This window comes from Crinia signifera, chromosome 7 (genome assembly GCF_055691185.1).
Source record: "Crinia signifera chromosome 7, ASM5569118v1, whole genome shotgun sequence".
In the NCBI taxonomy this organism is placed as follows: domain Eukaryota; kingdom Metazoa; phylum Chordata; class Amphibia; order Anura; family Myobatrachidae; genus Crinia; species Crinia signifera.
Window position 1 is genome coordinate 90,444,498 of NC_139223.1, and position 13,404 is coordinate 90,457,901.

Sequence of the window (13,404 nt, forward strand, 5' to 3'; positions counted from 1 at the left end):
CCAAAACAGTTAGGAAACTTTTTTATTAGCTTACCTGGTTATAGAAGTAGAAGAGTGCAAAAAAGTGCCTGTATCTCACCTACAGCCATACCACATTGGATACGTCCAATCTCGTCTGATCTTTGAAGCTAAGCAGTGATGGGCCTGGTTAGTACTTGGGTGGGTGAGCACATGGGAACACCAGGTGCTGTAGGTTTTTTACCATTACTGGCAAATTGTTTTTATTCTCTAGCTATTTAAATTGGAAACTTTTTTTTATTGCCAGTACAGACATTTGGAAGAGGTCAAACAGACACAATAGCCATCACCTAAAAACTTACCACACTGTTTAGGCCCAATCCCAACTGCTTTTGGCAGCTAAACAGTGTTGAGCCTCTTTAGTAGTTTAATTTGAGACCACGTGCTTATATCATGTCCTGTAGGTCTTTTTACATTATCAACACATGATTTTTTTCAGTAAGCCAAAACAGTTAGGAAACTTTTTTATTAGCTTACCTGGTTATAGAAGTAGAAGAGTGCAAAAAAGTGCCTGTATCTCACCTACAGCCATACCACATTGGATACGCCCAATCTCGTCTGATCTTTGAAGCTAAGCAGTGATGGGCCTGGTTAGTACTTGGGTGGGTGAGCACATGGGAACACCAGGTGCTGTAGGTTTTTTACCATTACTGGCAAATTAATTTTATTCTCTAGCTATTTAAATTGGAAACTTTTTTTTATTGCCAGTACAGACATTTGGAAGAGGTCAAACAGACACAATAGCCATCACCTAAAAACTTACCACACTGTTTAGGCCCAATCCCAACTGCTTTTGGCAGCTAAACAGTGTTGAGCCTCTTTAGTAGTTTAATTTGAGACCATGTGCTTATATCATGTCCTGTAGGTCTTTTTACATTATCAACACATGATTTTTTTCAGTAAGCCAAAACAGTTAGGAAACTTTTTTATTAGCTTACCTGGTTATAGAAGTAGAAGAGTGCAAAAAAGTGCACGTATCTCACCTACAGCCATACCACATTGGATACGCCCAATCTCATCTGATCTTGGAAGCTAAGCAGTGATGGGCCTGGTTAGTACTTGGGTGGGTGACCACATGGGAACACCAGGTGCTGTAGGTTTTTTACCATTACTGGCAAATTGTTTTTATTCTCTAGCTATTTAAATTGGAAACTTTTTTTTATTGCCAGTACAGACATTTGGAAGAGGTCAAACAGACACAATAGCCATCACCTAAAAACTTACCACACTGTTTAGGCCCAATCCCAACTGCTTTTGGCAGCTAAACAGTGTTGAGCCTCTTTGGTAGTTTAATTTTTGACCACCTGCTTATATCATGTCCTGTAGGTCTTTTTACATTATCAACACATGATTTTTTTCAGTAAGCCAAAACAGTTAGGAAACTTTTTTATTAGCTTACCTGGTTATAGAAGTAGAAGAGTGCAAAAAAGTGCCTGTATCTCACCTACAGCCATACCACATTGGATACGCCCAATCTCGTCTGATCTTGGAAGCTAAGCAGTGATGGGCCTGGTTAGTACTTGGGTGGGGGACCACATGGGAACACCAGGTGCTGTAGGTTTGTTCCCATTACTGGCAAATTGTTTTTATTCTCTAGCTATTTAAATTGGAAACTTTTTCTTTTTATTGCCAATACAGACATTTGGGAGAGGTCAAACAGACACAATAGCCATCACATAAAAACTTACCACACTGTTTAGGCCCAATTCCAACTGCTTTTGGCAGCTAAACAGTGTTGAGCCTATTTAGTAGTTTAATTTGAGACCACTTGCTAATATTATGTCCTGTACGTCTTTTTACATTACCAACACATGATTTTTTTCAGTAAGCCAAAACAGTTAGGAAACTTTTTTATTAGCTTACCTGGTTATAGAAGTAGAAGAGGGCAAAAAAGTGCCTGTATCTCATCTACAGCCATACCACATTGGACACACCCAATCTCGTCTGATCTTGGAAGCTAAGCAGTGTTGGGCCTGTTTAGTACTTGGGTGGGAGACCACATGGGAACACCAGGTGCTGTAGGTTTTTCCCATTACTGGCAAATTGTTTTTATTCTCTAGCTATTTAAATTGGAAACTTTTTCTTTTTATTGCCAATACAGACATTTGGGAGAGGTCAAACAGACACAATAGCCATCACCTAAAAACTTACCACACTGTTTAGGCCCAATCCCAACTGCTTTTGGCAGCTAAACAGTGTTGAGCCTCTTTAGTAGTTTAATTTGGGACCACCTGCTTATATCATGTCCTGTAGGTCCTTTTACATTATCAACACATGATTTTTTTCAATAAGCCAAAACAGTTAGGAAACTTTTTTATTAGCTTACCTGGTTATAGAAGTAGAAGAGTGCAAAAAAGTGCCTGTATCTCACCTACAGTCATACCACATTGGATACGCCCAATCTCGTCTGATCTTGGAAGTTAAGCAGTGATGGGCCTGGTTAGTACTTGGGTGGGGGACCACATGGGAACACCAGGTGCTGTAGGTTTTTTCCCATTACTGGCAAATTGTTTTTATTCTCTAGCTATTTAAATTGGAAACTTTTTTTTATTGCCAGTACAGACATTTGGAAGAGGTCAAACAGACACAATAGCCATCACCTAAAAACTTACCACACTGTTTAGGCCCAATCCCAACTGCTTTTGGCAGCTAAACAGTGTTGAGCCTCTTTAGTAGTTTAATTTGAGACCACCTGCTTATATCATGTCCTGTAGGTCTTTTTACATTATCAACACATGATTTTTTTCAGTAAGCCAAAACAGTTAGGAAACTTTTTTATTAGCTTACCTGGTTATAGAAGTAGAAGAGTGCAAAAAAGTGCCTGTATCTCACCTACAGCCATACCACATTGGATACGCCCAATCTCGTCTGATCTTGGAAGCTAAGCAGTGATGGGCCTGGTTAGTACTTGGGTGGGGGACCACATGGGAACACCAGGTGCTGTAGGTTTGTTCCCATTACTGGCAAATTGTTTTTATTCTCTAGCTATTTAAATTGGAAACTTTTTCTTTTTATTGCCAATACAGACATTTGGGAGAGGTCAAACAGACACAATAGCCATCACATAAAAACTTACCACACTGTTTAGGCCCAATTCCAACTGCTTTTGGCAGCTAAACAGTGTTGACCCTCTTTAGTAGTTTAATTTGAGACCACCTGCTTATATCATGTCCTGTAGGTCTTTTTACATTATCAACACATGATTTTTTTCAGTAAGCCAAAACAGTTAGGAAACTTTTTTTTTAGCTTACCTGGTTATAGAAGTAGAAGAGTGCAAAAAAGTGCCTGTATCTCACCTACAGCCATACCACATTGGATACGCCCAATCTCGTCTGATCTTGGAAGCTAAGCAGTGATGGGCCTGGTTAGTACTTGGGTGGGTGAGCACATGGGAACACCAGGTGCTGTAGGTTTTTTACCATTACTGGCAAATTGTTTTTATTCTCTAGCTATTTAAATTGGAAACTTTTTTTTATTGCCAGTACAGACATTTGGAAGAGGTCAAACAGACACAATAGCCATCACCTAAAAACTTACCACACTGTTTAGGCCCAATCCCAACTGCTTTTGGCAGCTAAACAGTGTTGAGCCTCTTTAGTAGTTTAATTTGAGACCACCTGCTTATATCATGTCCTGTAGGTCTTTTTACATTATCAACACATGATTTTTTTCAGTAAGCCAAAACAGTTAGGAAACTTTTTTATTAGCTTACCTGGTTATAGAAGTAGAAGAGTGCAAAAAAGTGCATGTATCTCACCTACAGCCATACCACATTGGATACGCCCAATCTTGTCTGATCTTGGAAGCTAAGCAGTGATGGGCCTGGTTAGTACTTGGGTGGGTGACCACATGGGAACACCAGGTGCTGTAGGTTTTTTACCATTACTGGCAAATTGTTTTTATTCTCTAGCTATTTAAATTGGAAACTTTTTTTTATTGCCAGTACAGACATTTGGAAGAGGTCAAACAGACACAATAGCCATCACCTAAAAACTTACCACACTGTTTAGGCCCAATCCCAACTGCTTTTGGCAGCTTAACAGTGTTGAGCCTCTTTAGTAGTTTAATTTGGGACCACCTGCTTATATCATGTCCTGTAGGTCCTTTTACATTATCAACACATGATTTTTTTCAGTAAGCCAAAACAGTTAGGAAACTTTTTTATTAGCTTACCTGGTTATAGAAGTAGAAGAGTGCAAAAAAGTGCCTGTATCTCACCTACAGTCATACCACATTGGATACGCCCAATCTCGTCTGATCTTGGAAGTTAAGCAGTGATGGGCCTGGTTAGTACTTGGGTGGGGGACCACATGGGAACACCAGGTGCTGTAGGTTTTTTCCCATTACTGGCAAATTGTTTTTATTCTCTAGCTATTTAAATTGGAAACTTTTTCTTTTTATTGCCAATACAGACATTTGGGAGAGGTCAAACAGACACAATAGCCATTACATAAAAACTTAGCACACTGTTTAGGCCCAATTCCAACTGCTTTTGGCAGCTAAACAGTGTTGACCCTCTTTAGTAGTTTAATTTGAGACCACCTGCTTATATCATGTCCTGTAGGTCTTTTTACATTATCAACACATGATTTTTTTCAGTAAGCCAAAACAGTTAGGAAACTTTTTTTTTAGCTTACCTGGTTATAGAAGTAGAAGAGTGCAAAAAAGTGCCTGTATCTCACCTACAGCCATACCACATTGGATACGCCCAATCTCGTCTGATCTTGGAAGCTAAGCAGTGATGGGCCTGGTTAGTACTTGGGTGGGTGAGCACATGGGAACACCAGGTGCTGTAGGTTTTTTACCATTACTGGCAAATTGTTTTTATTCTCTAGCTATTTAAATTGGAAACTTTTTTTTATTGCCAGTACAGACATTTGGAAGAGGTCAAACAGACACAATAGCCATCACCTAAAAACTTACCACACTGTTTAGGCCCAATCCCAACTGCTTTTGGCAGCTAAACAGTGTTGAGCCTCTTTAGTAGTTTAATTTGAGACCACGTGCTTATATCATGTCCTGTAGGTCTTTTTACATTATCAACACATGATTTTTTTCAGTAAGCCAAAACAGTTAGGAAACTTTTTTATTAGCTTACCTGGTTATAGAAGTAGAAGAGTGCAAAAAAGTGCCTGTATCTCACCTACAGCCATACCACATTGGATACGCCCAATCTCGTCTGATCTTTGAAGCTAAGCAGTGATGGGCCTGGTTAGTACTTGGGTGGGTGAGCACATGGGAACACCAGGTGCTGTAGGTTTTTTACCATTACTGGCAAATTGTTTTTATTCTCTAGCTATTTAAATTGGAAACTTTTTTTTATTGCCAGTACAGACATTTGGAAGAGGTCAAACAGACACAATAGCCATCACCTAAAAACTTACCACACTGTTTAGGCCCAATCCCAACTGCTTTTGGCAGCTAAACAGTGTTGAGCCTCTTTAGTAGTTTAATTTGAGACCACGTGCTTATATCATGTCCTGTAGGTCTTTTTACATTATCAACACATGATTTTTTTCAGTAAGCCAAAACAGTTAGGAAACTTTTTTATTAGCTTACCTGGTTATAGAAGTAGAAGAGTGCAAAAAAGTGCCTGTATCTCACCTACAGCCATACCACATTGGATACGCCCAATCTCGTCTGATCTTTGAAGCTAAGCAGTGATGGGCCTGGTTAGTACTTGGGTGGGTGAGCACATGGGAACACCAGGTGCTGTAGGTTTTTTACCATTACTGGCAAATTGTTTTTATTCTCTAGCTATTTAAATTGGAAACTTTTTTTTATTGCCAGTACAGACATTTGGAAGAGGTCAAACAGACACAATAGCCATCACCTAAAAACTTACCACACTGTTTAGGCCCAATCCCAACTGCTTTTGGCAGCTAAACAGTGTTGAGCCTCTTTAGTAGTTTAATTTGAGACCACGTGCTTATATCATGTCCTGTAGGTCTTTTTACATTATCAACACATGATTTTTTTCAGTAAGCCAAAACAGTTAGGAAACTTTTTTATTAGCTTACCTGGTTATAGAAGTAGAAGAGTGCAAAAAAGTGCCTGTATCTCACCTACAGCCATACCACATTGGATACGCCCAATCTCGTCTGATCTTGGAAGCTAAGCAGTGATGGGCCTGGTTAGTACTTGGGTGGGGGACCACATGGGAACACCAGGTGCTGTAGGTTTGTTCCCATTACTGGCAAATTGTTTTTATTCTCTAGCTATTTAAATTGGAAACTTTTTCTTTTTATTGCCAATACAGACATTTGGGAGAGGTCAAACAGACACAATAGCCATCACATAAAAACTTACCACACTGTTTAGGCCCAATTCCAACTGCTTTTGGCAGCTAAACAGTGTTGACCCTCTTTAGTAGTTTAATTTGAGACCACCTGCTTATATCATGTCCTGTAGGTCTTTTTACATTATCAACACATGATTTTTTTCAGTAAGCCAAAACAGTTAGGAAACTTTTTTTTTAGCTTACCTGGTTATAGAAGTAGAAGAGTGCAAAAAAGTGCCTGTATCTCACCTACAGCCATACCACATTGGATACGCCCAATCTCGTCTGATCTTGGAAGCTAAGCAGTGATGGGCCTGGTTAGTACTTGGGTGGGTGAGCACATGGGAACACCAGGTGCTGTAGGTTTTTTACCATTACTGGCAAATTGTTTTTATTCTCTAGCTATTTAAATTGGAAACTTTTTTTTATTGCCAGTACAGACATTTGGAAGAGGTCAAACAGACACAATAGCCATCACCTAAAAACTTACCACACTGTTTAGGCCCAATCCCAACTGCTTTTGGCAGCTAAACAGTGTTGAGCCTCTTTAGTAGTTTAATTTGAGACCACCTGCTTATATCATGTCCTGTAGGTCTTTTTACATTATCAACACATGATTTTTTTCAGTAAGCCAAAACAGTTAGGAAACTTTTTTATTAGCTTACCTGGTTATAGAAGTAGAAGAGTGCAAAAAAGTGCATGTATCTCACCTACAGCCATACCACATTGGATACGCCCAATCTTGTCTGATCTTGGAAGCTAAGCAGTGATGGGCCTGGTTAGTACTTGGGTGGGTGACCACATGGGAACACCAGGTGCTGTAGGTTTTTTACCATTACTGGCAAATTGTTTTTATTCTCTAGCTATTTAAATTGGAAACTTTTTTTTATTGCCAGTACAGACATTTGGAAGAGGTCAAACAGACACAATAGCCGTCACCTAAAAACTTACCACACTGTTTAGGCCCAATCCCAACTGCTTTTGGCAGCTTAACAGTGTTGAGCCTCTTTAGTAGTTTAATTTGGGACCACCTGCTTATATCATGTCCTGTAGGTCCTTTTACATTATCAACACATGATTTTTTTCAGTAAGCCAAAACAGTTAGGAAACTTTTTTATTAGCTTACCTGGTTATAGAAGTAGAAGAGTGCAAAAAAGTGCCTGTATCTCACCTACAGTCATACCACATTGGATACGCCCAATCTCGTCTGATCTTGGAAGTTAAGCAGTGATGGGCCTGGTTAGTACTTGGGTGGGGGACCACATGGGAACACCAGGTGCTGTAGGTTTTTTCCCATTACTGGCAAATTGTTTTTATTCTCTAGCTATTTAAATTGGAAACTTTTTCTTTTTATTGCCAATACAGACATTTGGGAGAGGTCAAACAGACACAATAGCCATTACATAAAAACTTAGCACACTGTTTAGGCCCAATTCCAACTGCTTTTGGCAGCTAAACAGTGTTGACCCTCTTTAGTAGTTTAATTTGAGACCACCTGCTTATATCATGTCCTGTAGGTCTTTTTACATTATCAACACATGATTTTTTTCAGTAAGCCAAAACAGTTAGGAAACTTTTTTTTTAGCTTACCTGGTTATAGAAGTAGAAGAGTGCAAAAAAGTGCCTGTATCTCACCTACAGCCATACCACATTGGATACGCCCAATCTCGTCTGATCTTGGAAGCTAAGCAGTGATGGGCCTGGTTAGTACTTGGGTGGGTGAGCACATGGGAACACCAGGTGCTGTAGGTTTTTTACCATTACTGGCAAATTGTTTTTATTCTCTAGCTATTTAAATTGGAAACTTTTTTTTATTGCCAGTACAGACATTTGGAAGAGGTCAAACAGACACAATAGCCATCACCTAAAAACTTACCACACTGTTTAGGCCCAATCCCAACTGCTTTTGGCAGCTAAACAGTGTTGAGCCTCTTTAGTAGTTTAATTTGAGACCACGTGCTTATATCATGTCCTGTAGGTCTTTTTACATTATCAACACATGATTTTTTTCAGTAAGCCAAAACAGTTAGGAAACTTTTTTATTAGCTTACCTGGTTATAGAAGTAGAAGAGTGCAAAAAAGTGCCTGTATCTCACCTACAGCCATACCACATTGGATACGCCCAATCTCGTCTGATCTTTGAAGCTAAGCAGTGATGGGCCTGGTTAGTACTTGGGTGGGTGAGCACATGGGAACACCAGGTGCTGTAGGTTTTTTACCATTACTGGCAAATTGTTTTTATTCTCTAGCTATTTAAATTGGAAACTTTTTTTTATTGCCAGTACAGACATTTGGAAGAGGTCAAACAGACACAATAGCCATCACCTAAAAACTTACCACACTGTTTAGGCCCAATCCCAACTGCTTTTGGCAGCTAAACAGTGTTGAGCCTCTTTAGTAGTTTAATTTGAGACCACGTGCTTATATCATGTCCTGTAGGTCTTTTTACATTATCAACACATGATTTTTTTCAGTAAGCCAAAACAGTTAGGAAACTTTTTTATTAGCTTACCTGGTTATAGAAGTAGAAGAGTGCAAAAAAGTGCCTGTATCTCACCTACAGCCATACCACATTGGATACGCCCAATCTCGTCTGATCTTTGAAGCTAAGCAGTGATGGGCCTGGTTAGTACTTGGGTGGGTGAGCACATGGGAACACCAGGTGCTGTAGGTTTTTTACCATTACTGGCAAATTGTTTTTATTCTCTAGCTATTTAAATTGGAAACTTTTTTTTATTGCCAGTACAGACATTTGGAAGAGGTCAAACAGACACAATAGCCATCACCTAAAAACTTACCACACTGTTTAGGCCCAATCCCAACTGCTTTTGGCAGCTAAACAGTGTTGAGCCTCTTTAGTAGTTTAATTTGAGACCACGTGCTTATATCATGTCCTGTAGGTCTTTTTACATTATCAACACATGATTTTTTTCAGTAAGCCAAAACAGTTAGGAAACTTTTTTATTAGCTTACCTGGTTATAGAAGTAGAAGAGTGCAAAAAAGTGCACGTATCTCACCTACAGCCATACCACATTGGATACGCCCAATCTCATCTGATCTTGGAAGCTAAGCAGTGATGGGCCTGGTTAGTACTTGGGTGGGTGACCACATGGGAACACCAGGTGCTGTAGGTTTTTTACCATTACTGGCAAATTGTTTTTATTCTCTAGCTATTTAAATTGGAAACTTTTTTTTATTGCCAGTACAGACATTTGGAAGAGGTCAAACAGACACAATAGCCATCACCTAAAAATTTACCACACTGTTTAGGCCCAATCCCAACTGCTTTTGGCAGCTAAACAGTGTTGAGCCTCTTTAGTAGTTTAATTTGAGACCACCTGCTTATATCATGTCCTGTAGGTCTTTTTACATTATCAACACATGATTTTTTTCAGTAAGCCAAAACAGTTAGGAAACTTTTTTATTAGCTTACCTGGTTATAGAAGTAGAAGAGTGCAAAAAAGTGCCTGTATCTCACCTACAGCCATACCACATTGGATACGCCCAATCTCGTCTGATCTTGGAAGCTAAGCAGTGATGGGCCTGGTTAGTACTTGGGTGGGGGACCACATGGGAACACCAGGTGCTGTAGGTTTGTTCCCATTACTGGCAAATTGTTTTTATTCTCTAGCTATTTAAATTGGAAACTTTTTCTTTTTATTGCTAATACAGACATTTGGGAGAGGTCAAACAGACACAATAGCCATCACATAAAAACTTACCACACTGTTTAGGCCCAATTCCAACTGCTTTTGGCAGCTAAACAGTGTTGAGCCTATTTAGTAGTTTAATTTGAGACCACCTGCTAATATTATGTCCTGTACGTCTTTTTACATTACCAACACATGATTTTTTTCAGTAAGCCAAAACAGTTAGGAAACTTTTTTATTAGCTTACCTGGTTATGGAAGTAGAAGAGGGCAAAAAAGTGCCGGTATCTCACCTACAGTCATACCACATTGGATACGCCCAATCTCGTCTGATCTTGGAAGCTATGCAGTGATGGGCCTGGTTAGTACTTGGGTGGGTGACCACATGGGAACACCAGGTGCTGTAGGTTTTTTACCATTACTGGCAAATTGTTTTTATTCTCTAGCTATTTAAATTGGAAACTTTTTTTTAAATTGCCAGTACAGACATTTGGAAGAGGTCAAACAGACACAATAGCCATCACCTAAAAACTTACCACACTGTTTAGGCCCAATTCCAACTGCTTTTGGCAGCTAAACAGTGTTGAGCCTCTTTAGTAGTTTAATTTGAGACCACCTGCTTATATCATGTCCTGTAGGTCTTTTTACATTATCAACACATGATTTATTTCAGTAAGCCAAAACAGTTAGGAAACTTTTTTATTAGCTTACCTGGTTATAGAAGTAGAAGAGTGCAAAAAAGTGCCTGTATCTCACCTACAGTCATACCACATTGGATACGCCCAATCTTGTCTAATCTTGGAAGTTAAACAGTGATGGGCCTGGTTAGTACTTGGGTGGGGGACCACATGTGAACACCAGGTACTGTAGGTTTTTTCCCATTACTGGCAAATTGTTTTTATTCTCTAGCTATTTAAATTGGAAACTTTTTCTTTTTATTGCCAATACAGACATTTGGGAGAGGTCAAACAGACACAATATCCATCACATAAAAACTTACCACACTGTTTAGGCCCAATTCCAACTGCCTTTGGCAGCTAAACAGTGTTGAGCCTCTTTAGTAGTTTAATTTGAGACCACCTGCTTATATCATGTCCTGTAGGTCTTTTTACATTATTAACACATGATTTTTTTCAGTAAGCCAAAACAGTTAGGAAACTTTTTTTTTAGCTTACCTGGTTATAGAAGTAGAAGAGTGCAAAAAAGTGCCTTTACCTCACCTACAGCCATACCACATTGGATACGCCCAATCTCGTCTGATCTTGGAAGCTAAGCAGTGATGGGCCTGGTTAGTACTTGGGTGGGTGACCACATGGGAACACCAGGTGCTGTAGGTTTTTTACCATTACTGGCAAATTGTTTTTATTCTCTAGCTATTTAAATTAAAAACTTTTTTTTGTTGCCAGTACAGACATTTGGAAGAGGTCAAACAGACACAATAGCCATCACCTAAAAACTTACCACACTGTTTAGGCCCAATCCCAACTGCTTTTGGCAGCTAAACAGTGTTGAGCCTCTTAAGTAGTTTAATTTGAGACCACCTGCTTATATCATGTCCTGTAGGTCTTTTTACATTATCAACACATGATTTTTTTCAGTAAGCCAAAACAGTTAGGAAACTTTTTTATTAGCTTACCTGGTTATAGAAGTAGAAGAGTGCAAAAAAAAGCCTGTATCTTACCTACAGCCATACCACATTGGATACGCCCAATCTCGTCTGATCTTGGAAGCTAAGCAGTGATGGGCCTGGTTAGTACTTGGGTGGGTGACCACATGGGAACACCAGGTGCGGTAGGTTTTTTCCCATTACTGGCAAATTGTTTTTATTCTCTAGCTATTCAAATTGGAAACTTTTTTTTATTGCCAGTACAGACATTTGGAAGAGGTCAAACAGACACAATAGCCATCACCTAAAAACTTACCACACTGTTTAGGCCCAATCCCAACTGCTTTTGGCAGCAAAACAGTGTTGAGCCTCTTTAGTAGTTTAATTTGGGACCACCTGCTTATATCATGTCCTGTAGGTCTTTTTACATTATCAACACATGATTTTTTTCAGTAAGCCAAGACAGTTAGGAAACTTTTTTATTAGCTTACCTGGTTATAGAAGTAGAAGAGTGCAAAAAAGTGCCTGTATCTCACCTACAGTCATACCACATTGGATACGCCCAATCTCGTCTGATCTTGGAAGCTAAGCAGTGATGGGCCTGGTTAGTACTTGGGTGGGGGACCACATGGGAACACCAGGTGCTGTAAGTTTTTTCCCATTACTGGCAAATTGTTTTTATTCTCTAGCTATTTAAATTGGAAACTTTTTATTTTTATTGCCAATACAGACATTTGGGAGAGGTCAAACAGACACAATAGCCATCACATAAAAACTTACCACACTGTTTAGGCCCAATTCCAACTGCTTTTGGCAGCTAAACAGTGTTGAGCCTCTTTAGTAGTTTAATTTGAGACCACCTGCTAATATTATGTCCTGTACGTCTTTTTACATTACCAACACATGATTTTTTTCAGTAAGCCAAAACAGTTAGGAAACTTTTTTATTAGCTTACCTGGTTATGGAAGTAGAAGAGGGCAAAAAAGTGCCTGTATCTCATCTACAGCCATACCACATTGGACACACCCAATCTCGTCTGATCTTGGAAGCTAAGCAGTGTTGGGCCTGTTTAGTACTTGGGTGGGAGACCACATGGGAACACCAGGTGATGTAGGTTTTTCCCATTACTGGCAAATTGTTTTTATTCTCTAGCTATTTAAATTGGAAACTTTTTTTTTTTATTGCCAGTACAGACATTTGGAAGAGGTCAAACAGACACAATAGCTATCACCTAAAAACTTACCACAGTGTTTAGGCCCAATTCCAACTGCTTTTCGCAGCTAAACAGTGTTGAGCCTCTTTAGTAGTTTAATTTGAGACCACCTGCTTATATCATGTCCTGTAGGTCTTTTTACATTATCAACACATGATTTTTTTCAGTAAGCCAAAACAGTTAGGAAACTTTTTATTAGCTTACCTGGTTATAGAAGTAGAAGAGTGCAAAAAAGTGCCTGTATCTCACCTACAGCCATACCACATTGGATACGCCCAATCTCGTCTGATCTTGGAAGCTAAGCAGTGATGGGCCTGGTTAGTACTTGGGTGGGTGACCACATGGGAACACCAGGTGCTGTAGGGTTTTCCCATTACTGGCAAATTGTTTTTATTCTCTAGCTATATAAATTGGAAACTTTTTTTTATTGCCAGTACAGACATTTGGAAGAGGTCAAACAGACACAATAGCCATCACCTAAAAACTTACCACACTGTTTAGGCCCAATCCCAACTGCTTTTGGCAGCTAAACAGTGTTGAGCCTCTTTAGTAGTTTAATTTGGGACCACCTGCTTATATCATGTCCTGTAGGTCCTTTTACATTATCAACACATGATTTTTTTCAGTAAGCCAAAAC

The 13,404-nt window shown here is 39.3% G+C and overlaps 27 non-coding genes and 2 pseudogenes across 27 annotated transcripts; all 29 read left to right on the plus strand.

The window, feature by feature from the left end:
• The first annotated feature begins 77 nt into the window (after positions 1-77).
• LOC146024760 (5S ribosomal RNA) lies at positions 78-196 on the plus strand (annotated as a pseudogene).
• A 342-nt stretch (positions 197-538) lies between these two features.
• LOC146024244 (5S ribosomal RNA) lies at positions 539-657 on the plus strand. The gene has a single exon (XR_014453632.1). It is a non-coding gene; the product is annotated as a 5S ribosomal RNA (ribosomal RNA).
• Positions 658-999: 342 nt separating this feature from the next.
• On the plus strand, positions 1,000-1,118 carry LOC146021812 (5S ribosomal RNA). The gene has a single exon (XR_014451288.1). It is a non-coding gene; the product is annotated as a 5S ribosomal RNA (ribosomal RNA).
• A 342-nt stretch (positions 1,119-1,460) lies between these two features.
• LOC146025407 (5S ribosomal RNA) lies at positions 1,461-1,579 on the plus strand. The gene has a single exon (XR_014454105.1). It is a non-coding gene; the product is annotated as a 5S ribosomal RNA (ribosomal RNA).
• A 345-nt stretch (positions 1,580-1,924) lies between these two features.
• On the plus strand, positions 1,925-2,043 carry LOC146025506 (5S ribosomal RNA). The gene has a single exon (XR_014454168.1). It is a non-coding gene; the product is annotated as a 5S ribosomal RNA (ribosomal RNA).
• Positions 2,044-2,387: 344 nt separating this feature from the next.
• LOC146022232 (5S ribosomal RNA) lies at positions 2,388-2,506 on the plus strand. Its single transcript, XR_014451697.1, has one exon. It is a non-coding gene; the product is annotated as a 5S ribosomal RNA (ribosomal RNA).
• A 342-nt stretch (positions 2,507-2,848) lies between these two features.
• Positions 2,849-2,967, plus strand: LOC146025408 (5S ribosomal RNA). The gene has a single exon (XR_014454107.1). It is a non-coding gene; the product is annotated as a 5S ribosomal RNA (ribosomal RNA).
• A 345-nt stretch (positions 2,968-3,312) lies between these two features.
• LOC146022858 (5S ribosomal RNA) lies at positions 3,313-3,431 on the plus strand. The gene has a single exon (XR_014452298.1). It is a non-coding gene; the product is annotated as a 5S ribosomal RNA (ribosomal RNA).
• A 342-nt stretch (positions 3,432-3,773) lies between these two features.
• LOC146021616 (5S ribosomal RNA) lies at positions 3,774-3,892 on the plus strand. Its single transcript, XR_014451095.1, has one exon. It is a non-coding gene; the product is annotated as a 5S ribosomal RNA (ribosomal RNA).
• Positions 3,893-4,234: 342 nt separating this feature from the next.
• On the plus strand, positions 4,235-4,353 carry LOC146022243 (5S ribosomal RNA). Its single transcript, XR_014451708.1, has one exon. It is a non-coding gene; the product is annotated as a 5S ribosomal RNA (ribosomal RNA).
• A 345-nt stretch (positions 4,354-4,698) lies between these two features.
• LOC146022859 (5S ribosomal RNA) lies at positions 4,699-4,817 on the plus strand. Its single transcript, XR_014452299.1, has one exon. It is a non-coding gene; the product is annotated as a 5S ribosomal RNA (ribosomal RNA).
• Positions 4,818-5,159: 342 nt separating this feature from the next.
• On the plus strand, positions 5,160-5,278 carry LOC146024245 (5S ribosomal RNA). Its single transcript, XR_014453633.1, has one exon. It is a non-coding gene; the product is annotated as a 5S ribosomal RNA (ribosomal RNA).
• Positions 5,279-5,620: 342 nt separating this feature from the next.
• On the plus strand, positions 5,621-5,739 carry LOC146024246 (5S ribosomal RNA). The gene has a single exon (XR_014453634.1). It is a non-coding gene; the product is annotated as a 5S ribosomal RNA (ribosomal RNA).
• Positions 5,740-6,081: 342 nt separating this feature from the next.
• On the plus strand, positions 6,082-6,200 carry LOC146025409 (5S ribosomal RNA). Its single transcript, XR_014454108.1, has one exon. It is a non-coding gene; the product is annotated as a 5S ribosomal RNA (ribosomal RNA).
• A 345-nt stretch (positions 6,201-6,545) lies between these two features.
• On the plus strand, positions 6,546-6,664 carry LOC146022861 (5S ribosomal RNA). The gene has a single exon (XR_014452301.1). It is a non-coding gene; the product is annotated as a 5S ribosomal RNA (ribosomal RNA).
• A 342-nt stretch (positions 6,665-7,006) lies between these two features.
• Positions 7,007-7,125, plus strand: LOC146021617 (5S ribosomal RNA). Its single transcript, XR_014451096.1, has one exon. It is a non-coding gene; the product is annotated as a 5S ribosomal RNA (ribosomal RNA).
• A 342-nt stretch (positions 7,126-7,467) lies between these two features.
• Positions 7,468-7,586, plus strand: LOC146022254 (5S ribosomal RNA). Its single transcript, XR_014451719.1, has one exon. It is a non-coding gene; the product is annotated as a 5S ribosomal RNA (ribosomal RNA).
• Positions 7,587-7,931: 345 nt separating this feature from the next.
• Positions 7,932-8,050, plus strand: LOC146022862 (5S ribosomal RNA). Its single transcript, XR_014452302.1, has one exon. It is a non-coding gene; the product is annotated as a 5S ribosomal RNA (ribosomal RNA).
• A 342-nt stretch (positions 8,051-8,392) lies between these two features.
• Positions 8,393-8,511, plus strand: LOC146024247 (5S ribosomal RNA). Its single transcript, XR_014453635.1, has one exon. It is a non-coding gene; the product is annotated as a 5S ribosomal RNA (ribosomal RNA).
• Positions 8,512-8,853: 342 nt separating this feature from the next.
• Positions 8,854-8,972, plus strand: LOC146024248 (5S ribosomal RNA). Its single transcript, XR_014453636.1, has one exon. It is a non-coding gene; the product is annotated as a 5S ribosomal RNA (ribosomal RNA).
• A 342-nt stretch (positions 8,973-9,314) lies between these two features.
• On the plus strand, positions 9,315-9,433 carry LOC146021929 (5S ribosomal RNA). The gene has a single exon (XR_014451399.1). It is a non-coding gene; the product is annotated as a 5S ribosomal RNA (ribosomal RNA).
• Positions 9,434-9,775: 342 nt separating this feature from the next.
• On the plus strand, positions 9,776-9,894 carry LOC146025410 (5S ribosomal RNA). The gene has a single exon (XR_014454109.1). It is a non-coding gene; the product is annotated as a 5S ribosomal RNA (ribosomal RNA).
• A 345-nt stretch (positions 9,895-10,239) lies between these two features.
• On the plus strand, positions 10,240-10,358 carry LOC146022920 (5S ribosomal RNA). The gene has a single exon (XR_014452356.1). It is a non-coding gene; the product is annotated as a 5S ribosomal RNA (ribosomal RNA).
• A 344-nt stretch (positions 10,359-10,702) lies between these two features.
• On the plus strand, positions 10,703-10,821 carry LOC146024741 (5S ribosomal RNA; annotated as a pseudogene).
• Positions 10,822-11,166: 345 nt separating this feature from the next.
• On the plus strand, positions 11,167-11,285 carry LOC146024708 (5S ribosomal RNA). Its single transcript, XR_014454028.1, has one exon. It is a non-coding gene; the product is annotated as a 5S ribosomal RNA (ribosomal RNA).
• A 342-nt stretch (positions 11,286-11,627) lies between these two features.
• LOC146021660 (5S ribosomal RNA) lies at positions 11,628-11,746 on the plus strand. Its single transcript, XR_014451137.1, has one exon. It is a non-coding gene; the product is annotated as a 5S ribosomal RNA (ribosomal RNA).
• Positions 11,747-12,088: 342 nt separating this feature from the next.
• Positions 12,089-12,207, plus strand: LOC146022838 (5S ribosomal RNA). Its single transcript, XR_014452278.1, has one exon. It is a non-coding gene; the product is annotated as a 5S ribosomal RNA (ribosomal RNA).
• Positions 12,208-12,552: 345 nt separating this feature from the next.
• Positions 12,553-12,671, plus strand: LOC146022906 (5S ribosomal RNA). The gene has a single exon (XR_014452342.1). It is a non-coding gene; the product is annotated as a 5S ribosomal RNA (ribosomal RNA).
• A 343-nt stretch (positions 12,672-13,014) lies between these two features.
• LOC146021439 (5S ribosomal RNA) lies at positions 13,015-13,133 on the plus strand. The gene has a single exon (XR_014450926.1). It is a non-coding gene; the product is annotated as a 5S ribosomal RNA (ribosomal RNA).
• Positions 13,134-13,404: the final 271 nt, after the last annotated feature.